Below are 21,834 nucleotides of genomic sequence, written 5' to 3' on the forward strand. Positions count from 1 at the left end.
ACAAGCTTTAAGGGGCGGCTGCTGCCCTGATATGCAAATTCCAGATTTTTGTTAATGTTTTCAGAAAGAAGGGAGTAAAGCATATCAGCCTAAGCTCTTTCGAGTAAATTGGGTTGTTTCTACCTGTCTTCGGTAAAATACCCTAGCCTCTGAGGGCGACACATACCTGAACTTCAGGCATCCTTTAAAAATCGAACGGATAGACAAAGCATATTTTGCAACATGACTAGAATAATTCTATATGTAACGGGCGATTTGATTGGGTCGAATGAGAGGATTGCCCAGCGTAATGAAAAGCTGTGTTATGAGAATCCGTGAATAGAGTCACGTCCCTTTCAAGCTCTTTATGTGAGCTTTTCACGAAAGGTCTAAGTCCCTTGCCTATAGTATCTGCCTGTAGAGATCCCAGTTTGTTTGGGATTTCACCTAATTTTGTATCTGATCCTTGCTTCAAATTTAATGGAGAAGTAGATGTATTGTACCTATGGCCAGAGAATAACGGTGTTCTTAGCACCCTCCAATTCTCTGCCATTGCATTTCTACTGGTATAGAGAGTTATGTCTAGACCGTTTTTGGAGGTGGGTCCTATATATGGAGGTTATTCACTTCGATTGACTATCTCTAGATTACTTTGTAAGATAAAGTTAAGTAGAGACTCACCTCTCTGATTGATGTCGGAGTTGCTCCAAATCGTACGATGAGCGTTGGCATCAGCGCCCACCACCAACGGCTGCTCCCTTTTGCTAGATGTAGCCGCCAGTCTTTCGAGCTCTGCTGGATACAAGGAGTATTGACTCATCTTTGACACCCTTTATTGGTACAAGCGTCAAGTCGTCTGTGGAAAGACTAAGGTCAATATGTAAATGTAGATTTTTGTGCACCAGTATCGCCGTTCTTACCTTGTTAATCGCATATGTAGTGTAGTTTTGTGACTTTAGCCAAACTATCACGTTACCCGATGCTACCTTTGATTGCTGGACTAAATTCACGTCATAGACGCCCTTCTCTAGGCTGAGAAGAATCTCAGAATGCTGAATAGGTACCTTCTACACGTCCTGTAGAACAAGTGAAGTCGACAAAATCTCTTCTAAGCCGAAATCCTTCTCCACTTCATCTTTCTAATACGTGCCATCGGCGGGGTGTCGTTGTTTGAGTCGGCTTGTACGGATTCTGACGTTCTAGTAACTGCAGCGAGTTAACAAATATAGAATTTTTATTATTTGTTTTAAATAAAAAATATTTTATTCTATTGAGTACTGACCATTGTCAGAGTTAGCATCAGTTTTAGTATCAGACTAAAATCAGCATATTTTCTTCTTATTTTTTGGTACTATTTACACTACATTTTATCTCTTAAGCTAATTACATTTCTTACAGCTAATGATATTTTTGTTACTTATAGATAAGGATGTTTTGGGATATGTTTGCTTAGTACAATAATATGTTTACCTATCGATAAACATGTTTTGGTCACTTTGTTGTTTGATTTTTGTAATGTGTAAATGGTTTTGGAAAATAATTGTTTTTTTTTACGATAATTAATACTTTCCTTAAGTGTGCTTCTGGATATTTATAAATTGTTACAATGGCACTATTAAATATATACACATGGATATTGGAGTATTCTAAAATATTTATTATTGGAATGTCATATGGTTCTGTTTTAATGATTTCCTTAATATCTTTAAAATTAAGTGTTCCTGAATAAAAATTACCTGTTTTCGCAAAATTAATTGTGTTTGTTACTGATTCTAATTCTTTATATACTTCCCTAATAATTAATGTTTCTGTTTTGAGTTTTGGATCTAGAGTTTCTGAGATTTTCTCAAACTGTTAATTTAATTTGTCTTTAAAGATTATTAATTTCTATTAACTGGTTAAGACCTGATTTTATTTCTATGAGGTCGTCATGGTCTGGCGTACCTGTTATAAATTTCAAAATTGAGCCACGTTTAATACTGATGATATTTTATTAATGAGTATACTTTCTTCCTGGAATTGTATGCTTTTGTATCTTGTTCTCATTATATTTTTATAAGGCAGTAAAATTGCCGAAAGGTTTGTTTTATATTACAGGTAGGCTGAGCTATTATATGTATAAACGTTGTCCGTTTCGGTTAAAATATATCTTCTACCTGAAAGGTTTGGTATCTTTTCAGCAAATGCAAATGAAACCAATAAAATAAATAAGTAAAAGTTTATGACTCCTATTCTTTGCATTGTGTGCTTTGCTTCCTAATGTTATCTTTTGTATAAACTTCCCCTCACTGTTAAAATCGTGTCCCCGCGATCTTCTTTCACTTTGTGTTTGTTATATTTTGTTGCAAGCTTATTACGTCGATCTGTCTTGCTATATATAATATCACCTGTTTTATATGTTATATTTTTTCTGCTTTTGTTATGATATTCTAATAGTTTATCCTGTTTTTGCGCCAAAATATCCTTGATATCGGTATGTTTTTCCCTATTGAAAAATATGTCTTCAGGTTTGTGTCCTGTGGAATAATGAATAGTCTTAGTGTATTCACGAACAGTTGAAAATTTCTTTACTAGGCCCAGTTTTATTTTCAGCTGCCAAACTTTGACAAAGTTCTATAATTGTGCTATGTAACCGTTCTACTTGAGCGTTGGAAGTTGAATGGTATACTGGAGTAACTGAATGTATTATATCTAATCTATTGTATAAAGATTTTACTATGTTTCCATTAAATATACTTCATTATCCGTCATGAGATATTTAGCATTTGGGTAAGCTTGGGTGAGTATTTCTTCTATTGATTCTAGCAATTTATCTTTGTATTTAGCTTTCGTAAATAACAATATTTGGAGTACCTATCTATTGAGCTAAGATACAGCATATTATTTATATGGAATATGTCCATTTGTATATATTCTCCTCGAGTTGGTATTGGATTTTTTCTATAGGTTATTTGGTTTGCATTCATATTTGTGTTGTAAACATATGTATTTCACAACGTGTTGCTTCTTTTTTACACATTTTTCTAATGTTAGGTCAAGAATGAGTAGACAAAATTTAACGTGTATCAATCGAGCTAACACAAACTTATAGTTTGGAAACGTTGTGATAATTTCATCTTCTAAATGGAATACTATTGTGTGTCTAAATCTACTAGGAAATATTGTTAGAGTAATTACTTCATTAATGATTGAATGAATTGAGCGGTTGTTTAACTTTTTTAGTGATTTCATTTGGTGAACTATGCTGCGAATGATCTGAACGATTTGTTGTATTATTTATTTGTTGACGCGAAAGTGCATCTGCTACAACAGTCTGATGTCCAGGTTTATTGACTTACTTGGCACCATATTCCTCAATTCAATTTTTCCACCTTTTCAATTTTGTATTGGGGTTTTTCTCGGAAATAGAATATATTAAGGATTGATGATCGGTGTAGATTGTTAAATCTGCCACACCATATAAATAATTCCTAAGTTTTTGTAAAGTCCATACAATTGCTTACAATTCCTTTTCTTTAGTACTATAATTTTTTTCCGTTTTATTTAATGTTCGTGAAATAAATGCAATTGGATGACGATTTTGTGCTAAAACTGCACCAATGGCAACATTGCTTGCATCTATCGTTAAACTAAAAGGTTTAGAGAAATCTGGTTGGAAAAGTTCAACCTGTTCTTGTACTTGTAATGAATTTTTTTTTTCTAAAGCTTCTACAGCTGCTGTGTCTAAATTCACAAGTATCTTATTACTTTGTACAAAGTATTTAAAAAATTTTCTGTAATAACTAGCAAGTCCTAAAAAATATCTCAATTCTTTTACATTTTTTGGTTGTTGGTAATTTTTTATTGTTTCAATTTTTTTAAGATCAACTGTTATCCTATTTTGTTTTTTGGCTTCCCCAAATTCTGAATAGTCATGTTGAAATCTGGGACAGGATATATGTATGTCAGTAATTGTATTAGCATTTATTTTTTGGAAATCAACAACCATTCGCCTTTTGGGTCTACCTTTGTCGGTGCCCTTTTTTGCGACAGTCCATATAGGTTAATTAAATGGACTCCTACTTGGTTGTACTATACCATCATTTAATAACTTCTAAATTTCTTTTCTGACAAAATTGTGATCAGACATGGGATATGGATATTGTTTTGTCCATATCGGATCTTCTGATACGGTCCTAAAGGTAATGTTTCCCTAGTATTACTATTTCTTTTAATTAACTCATATATTTCATCTTTGAATTCCTCATTATTCATACTATAATTAATTTTTTGCTCTACTTAATTTTTTTCTTTCTTTAAACTATAATCAAATAAATTTATTTCTGCCTTCATTTGGCGTAATCCTTGTTCCCCAAGAATCATAGCAAATTCATTAAGTTCATTAATTTCAAAAAACGTTGAATGATGTCCGTACATCGTAATTATTTTTTTAGAATTTATAACTGAATAACTGAACTGTGTCCACTAACAATGATACGGACGTACCTGTTCATTCGCCTAAAAAGTATTGCCTGATTCAAATTGTTCTTCGTAGTTGGAAAAATCTACAGATTCCAAATCTTCTTGCTTTGTTTGATTAATTCTTCGTATTATATTTGGTCGTGTAACATTTTGTTCACTGTCTACCCTATTTCATTTAAATTTATTACTATAATTATTATTATATTAAGCACTTACAGCAGCATTGCCTGGAGTTATCCACGTCCATAGATATTGGTGTAGGTTGTGGTTGCAGCTGTTTTTCTTGATGATGTTGATTTCTCTGCATACTGAAGTTCGGTCTGTACTGATTTTGGCACTTCACTCTCCACTGATGTGGATGATTATTTTGGCTTTATCGTGCATTGTGTTCCTGATGGTTGTTGTTGAATCTCGATGAAGTTGGATGCATGTCAAACTGATGATTTTAGTTATCCTGATGAGTTGTAGCTGCTTTTGCATATGCTTCTTCCAAGTTGCTCGGATTGTGGCTGTGTAATGTTCCACTTGTATCTTTAGAATTTAATCTAAGGATGAATGTCCTCATAGCTTCTTGGTAAGCATAATCTTTCATGGCAGCATTGTCCTGATCTCTTGACATCTTAATTTTAGATAGCGTCAAATTTAACGCTTTTAACACCTTGCAATGAAAATCTTTTAATGTCTTCCTGCATTGTATCAGTTTCTTCATTTCGTCTAGCAAAACGTAAAGTGGACGTTGGTCAGCATACGTATAATCTAGTCGATTGATTATCGAATAGAAATTCATTTTCGTGTTGTGGTTGGTGAGAAGATCAGCGGCTGGTCCTGACAATTCCCAATGCACTAATATTTTGGATGTTGGTAAAAATCCTTAATAGCTTCCAAAAATGTCCTCACTTGTGATCTCCACGATCGGTATTGTGATTTATTCAAATTTCGATATTGATTTAAATAATTCTAAGTCGATTACCTTCACGTCATTGATAGTTAAATGGATGTCCTCATGTTGTTCGAAAAGTACTGACTCTTTGTTCCATAGATGTCAGTCTCTGTGTAAGCTCTTCCTGTTGCCTGTGTATTGTTGTCATCAAGCTGGCAATCTGTGCATGAAGCTCGGCAATACGTTGCTCCATTTTATTTTGTTTATTTCTGTTACCGTCGAAATGTATCTGCTTTTCAAAAGAACGTATACTTTTGATTTGGTCCAGCTTTCATTTTTTTTGATTTGGGTTTTTTTAAAAGTATTATCCGCTGTTTCATGACCTATACCTTGATTGTTATTGATGTAAGTCTTACTTGAATCGTGGAATTTTTAGAATTTTGTTAATCCTTTTTTCGTCACTTCAGGATTAAATGGCTTCTCAGACTTAGTATCAGACAAAAATCAGACTATTTTATTTCATATTGTTTGGTACTATTTCTACTACAATTCTATCTCTTAAGCTAATTACATTTCTTACAGCTAATGATATATTTGTTACTTAGAGATAAGTATGTTTTGGATTATGTTTACTTAATATAATAATATGTTTACCTATCGATAAACATGTTTTGGTCACTTTATTATTTGATTTTGGTCATGATTAAATTGTTTTGAAAAATAATTGTTTACCACTCTACCTCCAGTTTTGCGTTTTCCCACAGCTTCGGAAGCGTTCTGACAGCTTTCCTCACCCATGTCAGCGATGGATCATCCTTGCTTTCCGGGATTTCCACTCCGCTAAACCGTCTTGTTCTATCAAATCACGGTATGGGAGCGTTTGGACCTGTGCCCATCCTTGAGAAGAGGGCTTCTAATAGCTTAATTTTCACTATTTTCCATCGCTCCTGCGACATCTATCCCAGTGGGTTACTGGGGTCAATGAGCACCACGATCAGATGTCGTTTCGCAATTTCACTTGCTACCGCCGTTGATTTAGACGTAGTCGACTTGTCCGCGTTCTTGACGTTCAGCTTCTCGGCTACGTCTCTTTACTATCTCCTTTTCGAGGGTGCTCTCGGTAAGCTCTCTATCGGATGCTGCCTCTTTTTAGCGATGCGCTCCTCTTCACGATTTGCAAAATACGATTTGCCCGGTCGTTTTTCACCTCCTCTCGGGCCCAACCCAACCGTTTCACTTCTTCTTTCTTTAGGTTGGACTTGGCCTCGACTCGGCTACACATCCTGACCACCGCCGTGTATCGCGTTTCCTTTTTTGGCTTCTCCGGGGCCCTCTCATGTTGCCAGAGTTGAAACCCTCGATCATCTTCTCAGGAAAGCGCAGAAGCTCCTCTTCTATTTTTTCATTAATGCTCACAGAGCTTTCTTGCGGTGCGGACGCTGGCGACACAGCTTGTTGAATCGCTGTGCCCACCGGTGGGAGCCCCCTAGGTGTCTCTACCCTTAGTTTTTTATACCTACCGCCAGGTAAATCATTAGCAATGACTGTTGCATGCCCTCATTCACCTCCTTCTGAGGTTGCATATACAGCAACCGACCATACGGGGATGAATGGGGAAATATACCATCCTTCACCGGTAGAGCTGGAAAACAATCGATTATCGATAGTTTTATTTTCGTCTCACTATCGATAGTTTATTTTGACTAATGATGGTTTATCCCGTAACTAGACTTACTAACAATTTTCATAATTGCACTTAATAAAGCTACATACTGATATACATATGTAGTCTGGTAATACCAAATGTCAAGTCTAATTATGGACTTAGTAGCCTTAAAATCATATTTTCATACTTAAGGTCCGTATACAGCTCTAAAATAATTGCTCAAGAAGAAAATTCCTTATTTTTGAGCTGTAGTCAAGTAATTTTGACTGCTGATTACGCATTGTGAATGATCCACATTAGAATAGCAAAAGAAAATGAACTTATGTGTGTAAAAATTTAAATATTTTCATTGCGATTTAAGATATATGGACGAAGAATGGTAAGTTTCACACAAAGTTTCAAAATGAATTATATTTCATAATAATGATTTTAACTAATTGTATGATGAATTTAATGACTACCTTGAATTGTGGTACCAGGATGGCTGCCATGGAGATGGATGCTGAAATCCAAAAAAAAGAGCATACGACGGCGAAATATTGAGTGAATCGATACCTTAACCTTTAACTAGTGACGTGTAGTCTCACATGCGTCGCGTGTTTTGCAAATTCTCAGAATTGACCACTTCCCCCCGCTAGCTTTTGGTTTAGTGCTTAAACGACCGCGGAAGGAAGCAGATGTATCGTCCGTTGTTTACCAGGTAAGTAATACTAATTAGAAAATCGGCCGTAGCCTGGTTGTCATACAAATATTTTTTTAATTTTATTGCAAAGTGGCTGAAAACGCTAAGAAACGTCAACTCCAGAAAACGAGTTCATCAAACAGAAAAATATTACGAGTAGACAGTCCATCATTGCAATAGGAATTAATTGCCCTCTCGCTGGCTTCAGACCGATATGTCAGTGAAGATGATATTGATGAGATGTTTGTTGGTTTCCGATAATCTATTACATTTTCGTTACCAAGATGAAGATTTAGAGGAGAATATTCCAGAAGTGGATAGCAGCAATGAGAGGAGCGCTTATAGTTCTGGTAAGGGAAGCATCGATAGTTTTAATAATGCCACGTCTCTTTCGGAATCACGAAGGTCGAATTTTTATTACGGGATAAATGTTAATAAATGGTCTAAGACTCCTCCTAATGCTAGGATTCGCACACTTCAACATTTTATCATAACACATGGCTGTGCCTCCAAATTGGCTGACGTGGATGCTAAAGACCCGATTAGCATAAATTTTTTGACGAAGAAATGTTTCAACAAATATTGACTTGGACAAACCGAAAAATATCTCCTATATAGAATAAAATTTGCTCGTCAGAATAAACCTGAACTGAAAGACATAGACATGACTGAGCTGAAGGCTTTTGTGGGTCTTTTACTTTATTCAGCTGTTTTGAAATCTAACCACGAACGCCCAAGTTACTTATTTGCTAGGGATGGCACAGGGTTTGAAATATTTAGATACGGCATGTCAGAAAATATATTTGTTATTTTGTTACTGTGTTTGCGTTTCGATAATCCAGACGATCGCGCTGAAAGGCAAAACAATGATAAGTCGACAGCTATATCCTTTAATTTCAACAAGTTCGTCAACAATTTTCAACAGCTATACGAATTGGGTGAAAACGTCACCAAAGATGAGATGTTAGTGAAGTTTTGAGGAAGAAGTCACATGATTTCTTACGCGAAATACCAAGCGAATTTTAGCCAAAAAAAAAGTAGAGATGTCCAGTCAACTTTGTTTGTATTTACAAATCAAAAAACTATTTGCCCATATGTGTCTAAGAAGAAAAGAGTGGAGTCCACGTCAAGTGGACCCCCCATTTTCCACTTGATCATCGAATTTGAATGTGAGTATTTTTTCATAAAGTAGTCATCATGAGCAAGTCATCCCCCGCTCAGTTTTTTTAAATTTTAATTTTAACAACAATTTTTTTTAATTGAAAATTTTTACTACTTTTAGTTAAAAAATTAATAATTAGAAAACTATTGGTGCTTTTTTAATGAAATTTTCAAGAGTTATAGTTCAAAACTTGTACTTTGAGAAAATATGTATGAATTTAAATTTTTTTTTTAAATTGTTAGTTAACTTTTAAGTTAAGAAATGAAAATTTTAATGACTTCTCCCTCAAAAAATTAAAATTTTTTTTTAGTATTTTGCAATAAACATTAAAGTTACGAAATCCGCAAACAAAGTTGAGTGATCGCGATTAGATTAAGCAAAAAAAGCTTTTTATGACGGGCGGTCAGCGCTGCGGGTATAGCGGTTTATGTTTGTGCGGTTCGGCAACGCGACACTTAGAGTGTGTTGCATACTTCATTTGTATGTTGGGATGATGGTCTCACATTTTGCTTGCAATGAATTAGAATGAATGTGGTAGAACAATATGCATAATACCTACCCGCTTAATAGTTTCAAAGAAATACTTAAGACGGGAATTCCCTAATCCACCAGAATGTATTGAATACCCGCTATTAATAGTTCAAGGCCAAATTTTTAACTGGAATTTCCTATTCTTTCAGTATTAAAAATTCATAATTTTTTTACCCCATATTTTTTTCTATTCATTATAAAATATCCAATTAACATTACAATTCTTGTCTTAAATAAAATGATATTCGAACTAAATAATAATAAAAATATATGTTCTTTTAATTGAATATTTTTGAGTATCTTAGTCATTGACTTATCTTTAGAGTTACTTAGGAATTATAAATAAGGAATAATACTTCATGTTTTAATAAAAAATATCGTTATTTTATTATAGATTTTATTTCAACAAATGAAATATAATATATTAAATATTTTTTCATTAATAAAAAAACAAAGAAGTTAAATAATTGTTAAATTAATTCTTATAACTTATACGTATTGCTTTATTTCTTTTTTTTTAACTTTATTGGTAACGATTTTAATGTCTTTGGCGAAAACTTTGCACTCGAGTGATGTATTATTAAGAGCGCTGTAATGATGATATTGGAGTGTATTTTTTATGGTTACACATCGGTCATAATGTAATTTAAACATCTTCTCATGAGAGTCATGATCTTCTTGAGAGCAAAAACCAAAGTTAATTTTTTTAATGCATTCTTACCCCATTCAAATAATGAAGTTGCATTGGTTATGTGCTTATCGCTTTCTCGTTGAAGACACGAAAAGCTTGCCTTTCCCATGAGAAGTAGCATTCCATTCCGCGTCCACGTTGAAATCTTTTTTATGATTTATTAAGTTCGCAAAATTATACTTATTTTTGTACTGAGAAGCAGCTCCGTCCGTAAAATAGGACATCTTTTTTATTTTATCCGCTCCAAACTTATTTTTTAGAAATTGTATCAATTTAAAATTAAAAAGGTGAACTGAGCTCGAGTCGTGACTAACTTTTTCCGAAATTACAACGTAGTTTATATGTTTCATTTCTTCATTTTCTCTATAGTACACTACGTAAGGGTGAATTGTAGCCTGACTGGTATTCCAATGATGAGATTGGATGGCATTTTGAACAGTAAAAGTATAATTTTCAGAAAAATCAAGGCAAACGATAAATTCTCCATCCTCAACAGATTCTTTCTTGTCAGTAAAGTATGACACTTAAGATCGTCCAAGAAAATCATGTCTCAACAATTCAGGCCATTTTTGTCTTAAATCATTAAGAAAATCTTCTTTTGTCTTTGTTTCTTCAATTATTTCAGTTCAAAAAAATTCAAAATAAATTAACTGAATTAAATAATAATAAAAAAATAGATAATCAAAAGAATTAACAATTTAAACATACAAAATCTAATAATTTCATTATTAATATGTAGATTGCGTAACAAAATATAAAGAATATTAATTACTCAGTGGCGTAAATACAATATAAAAATTATTTGATGACAATAATTCCAAAAATTTAAAAAAACAAGTAAGGAAGGGCTAAGTTCGGATGTAACCGAACATTTTATACTCTCACAAAGTCAAATGGTATACTCGTTTGAGATTTCTTTGTGGATTGACTGATATTTTCGGTAGAAGGTCAACTATAGGCACTGGGGTCCACATATTCAGTACCTAGGGGCTTGAACAGTTTTGGTTCGATTTAGAGAATTTTTGGTCACAAGGTGGCATACTTTAAACGTATTATTCACGCAAAGTTTTACGCCGATATAATCATTGTTGCTTGATTTGCATAGTGGAAAGTGAAAGAATCAAGTGGTATTTAAAATGGTGTCATATGGAAAATAGGCGTGGTTGTAGTCCAATTTCGCCCATTTTCGCACTATGACATAGAAACATGAAAAGAACGTTAGGCACCGAATTTGGTTGAAATCGGTTAAGCAGATCTCAAGATATGGGTTTTCACCTAAAAGTGGGCTGTGCCACGCCCACTGTCTAATTTTGAACGCGGGGAGAGTATAAAAAGAAGAAGATTTGAGTGAAAATTTCTTTGCCTATCAGTACTTTTCCGTTGGCTGTATGTAATTTAATTTATTTCATGGTTATTAAGCAATAGTTACAATTTGTTTATAATACTATCACTTCCTGGACACTTAGTACACTTTGAAAAGTAACACAATGATGCAGACTCTTGGCAAACAGAGCTTTTAATTAATTCATTTGAGCTTTCTGAAATAATTGTCCCTTCTTTTTTTAATTCATTTTTAAATCCAGCTAATTTCAATTTGAAATTTTGATGGGTTTTACACACACACACATTATGAGTTCCACTTTTGCCAGCAGATATATATTCCCGAGGTCGGCGTTTTTGAAATTTGGATAGTCCAATCTTTTCGTCAGGATAAGCTTTTTAAATTTTTTGTGTATTTCGTGAACATTATATAATAATAATAGTTTTTGTTTTTGGATTTTCTTCCCATTTTCAATCACCGAAACATAACTTTCATACCAGGTATTACGCGGCTGACATCATCGGATAGATAGAAAGCTTCAATACGATCGAGGGTTTCAATGTTTAAAGATTTTCCTCTCTTAATCATAGGTTGCGATACGAATCCTCGTTCTTGTCATATTTTTTTTGCAGCTGTCACCATTCGTTTGGAAACTTTAAACTCTTTCCTTATCATCTAAATCGACCAATCTGTAGGAAGCGTAGTCAAAACCTGAATTTTATCAGCTCTACTAGTTTTATCATTGAAAGCAGATTTAAAGTTATTAAGTAAAAGCTCTTTTGGATCAATTTCACTATTTACATTGTTAATATTATCCGTAAATTTACTCACAACATTTGTTAAAACGTTTTGACATTCTTTATTACTTGAGACTCACTTGGTTTTGATTGGGGGTTCACCAATTTTCGTTAAAAATTTATTAACCTTATCAATTTTTAATTTGTTATCTACCCGTTTGCAAGGAAAAGTAGGATCTTTTTCTTCGTCATCTTTGATAACATCATTTGACTTCTCAGGCTTGTTGACTTCAGGACATTTATTCACCGATAATTTACCAAGAATTTCAGGTTTTCGGCCTGAATAAATAGTCCGTTCACATGAATTGCACATATAATTCCCAATAAAATCTTTAAAATCATGAACGCGGTTTTTTGTTATTAAAACTAAGTTTTTAATGACTTTTTTATGATTTTTTTTGTTAAATGGATTAAAGCATTTCTTAACGAGGCTCATGATTAATTATCAACGAAATTACGAATGGCTCGAGATATTCCTTTGTTGTTCACATACTTGTAGATACTGGGACATAAAATATTAAGATGCTTTCATATTTATTTCCTTTCACCGCAAAAGATTTAGTTCGAATATCATTTTATTTAAAACAAGAATTGTAATGTTAATTGAACGTTTTATAATGAATAGAAAAAAATATGGGGTAAAAAAATTATGGATTTTTAATATTTAAAGAATAGGAAATTCCAGTTAAAAATATGGCCTCGAAATATTAATAGCGGGTATTCAATACATTCTGGTGGATTAGGGAATTCCCGTCTTAAGTATTTCTTTGAAACTATTAAGCGGGTAGGTATTATGCATATTGTTCTACCACATTCACTGCAAGCAAAATGTGAGACCATCATTCCAACATACAAATGAAATATGGAACACACTCTAAGTGTCGCGTTGCCGAACCGCACAAGCATAAACCGCTATACCGGCAGCGCTGACCGCCTGTCATACAAATTTTTGTTTTGCTTAATCTAATCGCGATCAGTCAAATTTTTTTGCGGATTTCGTAACATTAATGTTTATTGCAAAATACTACAAAAGTTGCTCATGATGACTACTTTATGAAAAAAGACTCACATTCCAATTCGAAGATCAAGTGGAAAATGGGGGGTCCACTTGACGTGTTTTTACTCAGCTGTGATAATTGTGTCCTCAATGCATCATGGAAAAGTAGTTGATGACGGTTCTAAAAAGCCAGAAATTATTCTATATTGTAACACAACAAAAGGAGGCGTCGATGAAGCAGATAAAAAAAAAGCTCAAATTTTGCGAGCAACCGCCGAACGAGAAGGTGGGCAATGGTGGTATTCTACCGCATTGTGGAGTTGAGCGGCATAACTGCCTATATATAATATTATACAAAATGCATCAGCCTAAGATTATAGACAGAGGAGATTTTAACTTTTTATAAGTCGTTAGCTCTCAGAGCAGTTCATATGGTAACATAGCCAATTTTATGTGTTTTTCGTTATTGTTCATGTTGTTTTATAAATAAATTCAAAGATTATTTCATAAAAATGGAGTGTACAAAGCCAAGGTCGCCTAATTAAGACCAGCGAAAAGTAACTAGATTTCAAGGGGAAACACTATCGATACAAGCAGCGACACTCATTGTCCAGTCGACACCCGCATAGAGGATACAGCTAAGAGGAATTTTTGCGGACCATTGTACTAAGGTACATATGTTGGAGAAAATACCTACTTTCCCCTAATTTTATTATGATAACACAAACTTCTATCATATCGGCATAAAGTCAGTTACAATTGCGAGATTCATTAAGTGCGGCTTAGGGAAATTTAAGGATGGATTTCATCCTTTTTTTGCAAAAAAAAAAAATATAATATATTTCAGAAGGTGTCTCACATATTGACCTATATATGCGGTCAACCGTAAGTTCGGAAATCAATATATTAGATATACTTATATGTAAGAGGACAAGGGTATTTACTAAACTACTTTTTAACACCAGACTACATTATTATCAGGAAGGATGTTCACTTCACTTTACTAATATATCTCACAAAATGACTAATATGTTCGGTGTAAAAATCGGTATTATGAGGATTAATAATTTTCAGATGAGATTTGCTAAACTTTACAAGCGCAAAAGTTTTAAAAAAGCATCTATATTTTGTAATACCTAAAATGGATAAAATCGGTTCAATACTATCCCTAGCCCACATAAGTATACACAATATATGGTCTTCTTGACTTTTTACTATATAAAACGGTAAATTTGTAAAATTTCTTAGGAAAATTGAGTGAACTTATAATATGGGATATATTTAATGCGGAAATGGGAAAAATTGTTCAAGGAATCACGCCAGCTACTACACATAATGATTTTCGTTATTTTAGCAGAATTTATGCCGCATATGTCGATCAGTGTGTCTGTTTTCTTCATAAAATTGAGTTACAAATTAAAACTAAATACAAAAACTTCTTAAATTTAAAATTAAACCTAAATCACATTGCCGTTGCAACTACGGTTCGTCAAAGGTATTGTTGACTCAGCATTTGCGCGGAAGCGCGTGTTGTGTCATCTGTTCGCGGTGTCGGTTACCCATAAGATACCGTTTGATGTCTAGGTCTCAAGCTTGAGCTTTAATATTTGGCAATAAAACTGTGTAAGTCAACTTCAGCGTATGTGGCGTTAATTTACACTCGAATAACTAGTAATAAGCGTTAAGTAGTTGAATAAGAAATAAAAATAAATATTATCCATTAAATTGGGACTCATTTAACAATCCAGTCTCGAACTCAAGAGAGAGTTTCAAGGTAGACGATTAATCGAGAAATGCATCACAATATGTATATGATATCTCAAAGTTTTCATAAACATAATGTGATTTAGCGGTGAATATGAATGAAATTGATCTATACCGAGGTCTTAGCCCGTTATCCCCATTTATATTTATAATGGGGATGAATTTTGAATGAAATTGAAAAATGAGTGCTCAGTATAAGAAACGTTTTGAAGCAGCCTTTTTGACGAAGCATTCCAAATGAACTATTAAATAAACTGCAAAGTATTTAAATACGAGTTGTACATTTGTGAAAAAGTGGTCTGACCATTATGAAGAAACTGGAAACGTAAATGATAAGCCAGGTAGAGGGAGGAGTCTTGTGACATCTGAAAGTGAGGACAAAGATATTGTTCTCCTTTTTGAGGAGAAATCACTGTTCAGTATAAGAGAAGCTAAATAAAAATGTGTGTAAAAATGGATATGATATTATATATCTCTAAATACAGTATGGGACAGACTTCGGAGATGTGGCATCAAATTTAAGCAATATTGTAATCAAACCCCTGCTTTCAAAAATTCAATGAAGCAGTACTGTAATCAAACCCCTGCTTTCAAAAAAAACACAGATTAAAAAGGTTGCATTGGGCGTAGGAAAATATCAACAGTGGTTGTAGCAATGTAATACGTATAAATGAGTCAGCTTTTGTATTGATCAAACCCTTAAGGCGTGTTTAACTAAGAAGAGGGCAAACTCAAAGGAGTGTTTAGCATCCCCGAAAGGTTCATCTTTATGGATGTTTCTCTGCTCATGGATTTGGGGTTCTGAGTTGCTTCACAGAAAACTTGAATACCGTTAGAAGGATTAAATTGTATAAAAAGGGTTCACTGAAGCCAGCTGAAATGGGTTACGGCAAAAATTACCATGATTGAATACTACAAGAAGACAATGATCCATAAGATAGGAGCAGCTATGTATTCAATGAAAACAAGAAACAATAGAGAATGTTTGGGCTTTAATGAAATCCAAAATATCAATAAAATATTGTACGTCACCAAAAAATTTCATTCGGCTACTCCAACATACCTGGAGATCGCTTCCTGTGAAATATGCGGAAAATTTAGTTGAAAGCTGCCATCAAAGATGTCAGGCTATAATATACAACGCGGGAGATTGAAGCAAGTTTTGAATAAACGTCAGCTACAACAAAATAATGTATTTTCTATAATTGAAAAATGACTTAATATCTCATTTGAGTTAAATAGGTTGATTTTAATATCAATATCTCAAATAAAAGTGAAATTTAGTATTGAGGCTAAGTGAGACTACGACCTCTAATATGAGTTAATAAGATACCAAACATAATTATAATCCTTTCACCCTTTCGTCAAATAAAAAATGTTGATCCAATATAATGACAAATCAGCAACTCCCTAAAATGTAAAATTACATTAAAGTGATATGGTCAATCAGCAATTTTTATACAAGTACTATATAAACATATTATATAAAATAACAACGAATGCTTTTTTTTCGCTTAGTACTCTGAAAAATAGGTTCTTAGTCACCACTAGGTGGTCCTTCGCTTCACAGTTTTCTAGTTGTTTCTTAATACTAAATAGAAAAATTCAAATCTTGCTTCCACCTACATAAAAAACTATCTCGTTTCTAGGAAATTGAATGCTTTACAAAATGGTTTTTTGCGATTTTTTCGTAAACCTAACCGTTTGAAAGATATTATCGATTGAAGTTTGATTATGTAAAATATTTTTTTTCTTTTGAATTTTATAACTTAATGAAAAAAAAACTATTTTAAATTGCAAAACTGGTAGTTTTGTAGAAATTTTACTGCGCTACAAAAATGGTCTCTTAAAATATTATTTTTTGAATTTTTTACCGGCGATTTTTGACGATGGATATCTCGTAAACGCTTAACTTAATCGAAAAATGATTATGCTGAAAAATAGGTTCTTAGACACCTCTACAAAAATCTGTCCAAGTATGAGCGCACCTTTATACATATGTACACGGACACATGGGTATATATATATTCGAATATGTGCATAATGACATGTCCAACGGAGGTGGGCACTGAGAAGAAACTGCGTTAATGGCAACCTCATATTTTCATAAGTACTCATGTTCCAACAATACAGATATGTACATATGTACGAAGAAAAAATATGGGTATATACTACATAAAGTAGCATACACGTATTAGCACTTATATATGTAATTGCATGTACCTAGGCAAAGTAAATATCTAGATATACTTATTATATTTATGTATATACAATACGCACATGCATACTTATAGTATATAAAATATAGTTATAAACACATGGATAGGGGCGTTGCACGCACGCATTTTAATCAGGTTGTTTGATCTCATTTTACAAAATCGAATATACACATGCATTTGGCTCGGTATGCATGGATGTATATGGCTTCTTTAGCAAACACATGTGCACAATATACATACAAATAAATACCATTTATATATACATACATACATACTCGTACATATATGAACACAAATTAATGTCACTAAGTCTTTTTAAATGTTTTCTGAAGTTTGAAGCCGTTAGGCGAAAAGTCTTTATGTTCAAGATTCCATTCCAAATATAATAACTTTATTTTGATTGATTAGTTTGTATGGTAGCTATATGCTATAGTGGTCCGATCTGAACAACTTTTTTGTGAATTGTACCGTTACCTTATACAATAATTCATGCCAAATTTTGTGAAGATATCTTGTTAAATGAAAAAGTTTTCCTTACCAGAACTTAATTTTGATAGTTAAGTTTGTTTGGTAGCTATATGCTATAGTACATCAATCGGAAAAAATAATTCGGATATTGTACCATTGCCATGAGCAGTAATCCATGTCAAATTTCTTGAAGATATCTTGTTGAATAAAATGATATTTCTTACAAGAAATTGATTTTGATCGTTCAGTGTATGTCCACTATATGCTATAATACTTCGAACTGAAAAATGTACTCGAATATTATAGCATTGCCTTGGACGGTAATCCCTGCCGAATTCCATGTAGATATCTAGTCAAATAAAAAAGTTTTTCTTACGAGAACTTTATTTTAATCTTCAGCTTGCATGGCAGCAAGCCTATATAATAGTGATCTAAATAATTTCTTCGAATTAAATAAAAGAGCTTTCCATAGAAGGTTTGTATTGCAGCTATATGCTTTAGTGGTCCGATTTCGGCGGTTCCGACAAAAGCGGCATCTTGTAGAGAAAAGGACGTGTGTAAAATTTTAGATATCTCATAAAAGGAGGTACTAGTTCGCTTATATCCAGGCTGACAGACAGAAAAGCAGACAGACGGACATTGCGAAATCGACTCAGCTCGGCATGCTGATCATTTATACATAACAGAAATCATTATTTATAGGGAAATAAGGGTATATAATTTAAAAAAAAAGTTAAAGTATGATGAAACGCATTACAAAAAGAAAATAAACTAACAAAAATTAAAGAAAAAAAGGGAATCTGTGGTTGGGAAGAAAAAGGTCAATTGAATTTTTAAGGTTTGAAATCGGTTTATGTCGATTTCCGGGCAAACTACGAGTCCTATAAAACACAATTATATATGGTAAGAAAAATATGTATGGTATATATATGGTAAGAAAAATATGTATCACTACCTTTTTCACATAACCTTTATATTATGAGAAAATTTAAATTATGTTTTTAGTTTTTTTTTTAAGAAATTTAATGTACCGTAAACTATTTTTTTATGTTCCAAACACACTGTAATATTTGTAATTTAAAACATTTGTTTGTTCACCTCATTTTGACCTAAAATTGGACCCTTATTTTCAATCGATAATTCTCACGTCACAATATCAGATTTATTAAGAAAGTCAGCAAGTTTTTTCTTCATTGTATTCTCTATTTTCACAAATATTCAAAAAAAGACCCCGCACGACATATAAAATCAGGGAAAGGGGCTCCTTGGGTTTCATTAAGATACCTCAAAAATTAGCCGATATACATAAGTATGTAAAGTCAAACGGATGTTAGAAAAGAATTTATTTTGCATCTACGCATTATTACAAAAAAAAGGTGCTGTATGAATTTGATTAATATACATATCTCACAGTTTGACCGACATTTTGGGTATGCCACAATCTCTATCACAAAGTTTACAATGCATACAGCGAGGATCCGATCGCAGGAAAAAGTACCGTTAGCTTTTATTATAATTTGTATACACTGTTTACTCAATATACATACAAACAGGGATGGGCACTACCGCAATCAAACGAGCATCAAAAAATGCAATTGTGTTAGTGTGTTTACTATGGAATAAAGCAGTGATGGAAAAGTAACAATATTTTGCATTTTTTCGCCCTTTAAACTGTAATCGGCACTTTAAACACATCTCTTTAGCTATTTGTAACAACAGTTTCGTCTGTATTTAACGAAAACAAATTTTTTTTTTTTTCAGCGTCACGACCTATTTGATCCATTATACGCAATTTACAGCTACACTTCCCAAGAATTTACGAAAACGGTAAATTTTGTTTCTATGCTTTGACTAATATGTTGACAAATAGAATTGATACTATTAGTTCGCCTTCATCGAGAAAGCACGTGTTACGACGATAGCAAAATGCACTACTATTAAACAACGAGGATTGGTTCTTCAGCACCACAAAGAAGGACTTCCTCGCCGGAAAATCGCTGATATACATAGTTAAAACACCAGATGGCAGATCGTGTAGAGAACAAGGGCATAAATGCTTTAAATAAAATTTTCAGTTCATCGAATGAACAATATGTTATTCAAAAATTAAAGAAAAACTAAAGAATATCGGCATAAAATTTAGCCATAGAAATTCAGCACATTATAAAAAACCTTTTTGTGGTGAAACCATTCGACATGTAATAAGATGTCACGGTTTTAATGGGAGAGTTACACCGAAGAAACCATTTCTCAGTAAGAGAAACAAAGACAGTCGGCTAAACTTCGCAAAGGAGCACATTACAAAGGGCGCTGGATTCTGGGAGCATGTTATATTGCCGATGGGTAAAAATTTAACATGTTTGGGTTCAAAGGCCGATCTTACGTTTGGCGGAAATCAGGAAAAGCATTTAAAACCAACTTTTAAACATGGCGGGGGCCATGTCATGGTATGGGCTTGTATAATACAATAGATAAAGTGCTTTATCTTAAAAAAATTTACCCAAGGTGCTAAGGATTTGGGTATAGAGTCCACTTTTTTCTTTTACCATGATTGATACAATGAAACCGCCAGCTATGGGTTATTCAAGATAGCAACATTCGAAAACGCAATATTTTGAACAAAAATGACTTAAAACCCGCTTTAATAGAGGAATGGGCTAAAATACCACCTATAACTAAGAACAAGTTAGTGAAATTTATCCCAAACGGCCTCAAAGGAGTTATAAATCAAAAGGGAGGACATACGAAAAATTAAAATTATTAAACTTTTTAAAAAATATGTTAGCTAATTTCAAATAATTAATTTTTTAACTGGGTCAAATAAGCTGTGACGTTGAAAAACGCAGTATTTTTAGTTTTCGTTAAATAAAGACGAAACTGTTGTTGTTAGAAAAAAAGAATGTATCCAGATTCTTTTTTTGTTTAAGGCATAATCTTAATAAGTAACCCACATTTCCATTTCCTAAATTCTTCTTTTAGTTTAAAAGATATGTCGCTCGAACTTATAAATATGAGATGGGTTAAATAAGCTTTTAGCAACTGGACATATACTGACGAATTGCCAAATCTATTGCAAAACTACCAAATTGTCTTATCATCAAAACATTTTGTTTAATTTCACTTTACTTTTGGAAAAATATGTACAAACAAATAAACCTTAGAGGTCAGTTTAATTAAGCTACATGCACACCCTTCCTTTTCTTCAAGCAAATCGAATATATAATATTTAACCACTCAAATTTTCGCTTTGAAGGTCAGGCGAGCATTCATCCCTACAAAAGCTTGTGAAGTTGTCAAGAACTATCTGAGTGGTCGGCAATCATCCCTAGTGTTTCAAAGTCAAAATTCTAGGTTATAAGGATTTAAATAGGGCGTTCCGCAGGGTGGTGTCCTCTCCCCGCTACTATTTAATTTCTATACTTTGAGACTCCCTACACAGCCAGAGGGAATTTCCGTCACCTCATCTACAGATGATTGTATGATACTGACTTCAGACAATGGAATCGTACGACGGCATGTGTTCGAAAGTAGCCTGATACTCTCCCACACTAAATTTATAGTGAGCATATTATTGAAATAGACCAAGGAGTACAGACAGGATCTTAATATAACAGTCAATGGCGTTGAAATTCTGACCGTCAAAAACCCTAACATTTTAGGCGTTACAATTGACAACCTGTGCTGCTTCAATTCATATACGAGATTTATGTTTAATGTCGTCGCTAGCCAGCAGCTCCTGGGGAAAGGACGAAGAAACTTGTTGTTGTCGAACACCTACATAGTGAGGCCTGCATGCTTCCGGTCAAGAAACACAATGCTCCAAGCAGTTTCTGCTGAGATAATTTCGCAGAAACCGTAGTTGGAGTCAAACCACCACCCATAGCAGACGAAGATCTCGAGTTTTCCCGATAATCTAGAATGACTCTTGTGCAACTTCGTTTTGGATACTGTAGCAGGTTAAATTCTGGATAACCGAACATACCAAATAATGTCTTCGTGCAATGAGTCTAACCACCTCTTTGCATGTTCAATGAATCCCACTCATCTAACCCCACTCTTCCTAAAGTCCGACCCCGTCGAAACAGCATAATTCATGTGCCAAAATTTAGATAACTTCGAATACAACTAACATGTACCTTCCCCCCTAAGCGGGGATTAGACAAACGCTACAACAACAAAATTGTCAAGTTGTTAATTGACATGTCGCAAAAGTTAA

General features: G+C 33.6%; 1 pseudogene; it reads right to left on the minus strand.

Annotated features, from left to right (window-relative positions):
- Positions 1–209: 209 nt before the first annotated feature.
- Positions 210–6,903, minus strand: LOC138858188 (uncharacterized; annotated as a pseudogene).
- Positions 6,904–21,834: the final 14,931 nt, after the last annotated feature.

The sequence above is a fragment of the Bactrocera oleae genome, chromosome X (genome assembly GCF_042242935.1).
Source record: "Bactrocera oleae isolate idBacOlea1 chromosome X, idBacOlea1, whole genome shotgun sequence".
Lineage (NCBI taxonomy): Eukaryota > Metazoa > Arthropoda > Insecta > Diptera > Tephritidae > Bactrocera > Bactrocera oleae.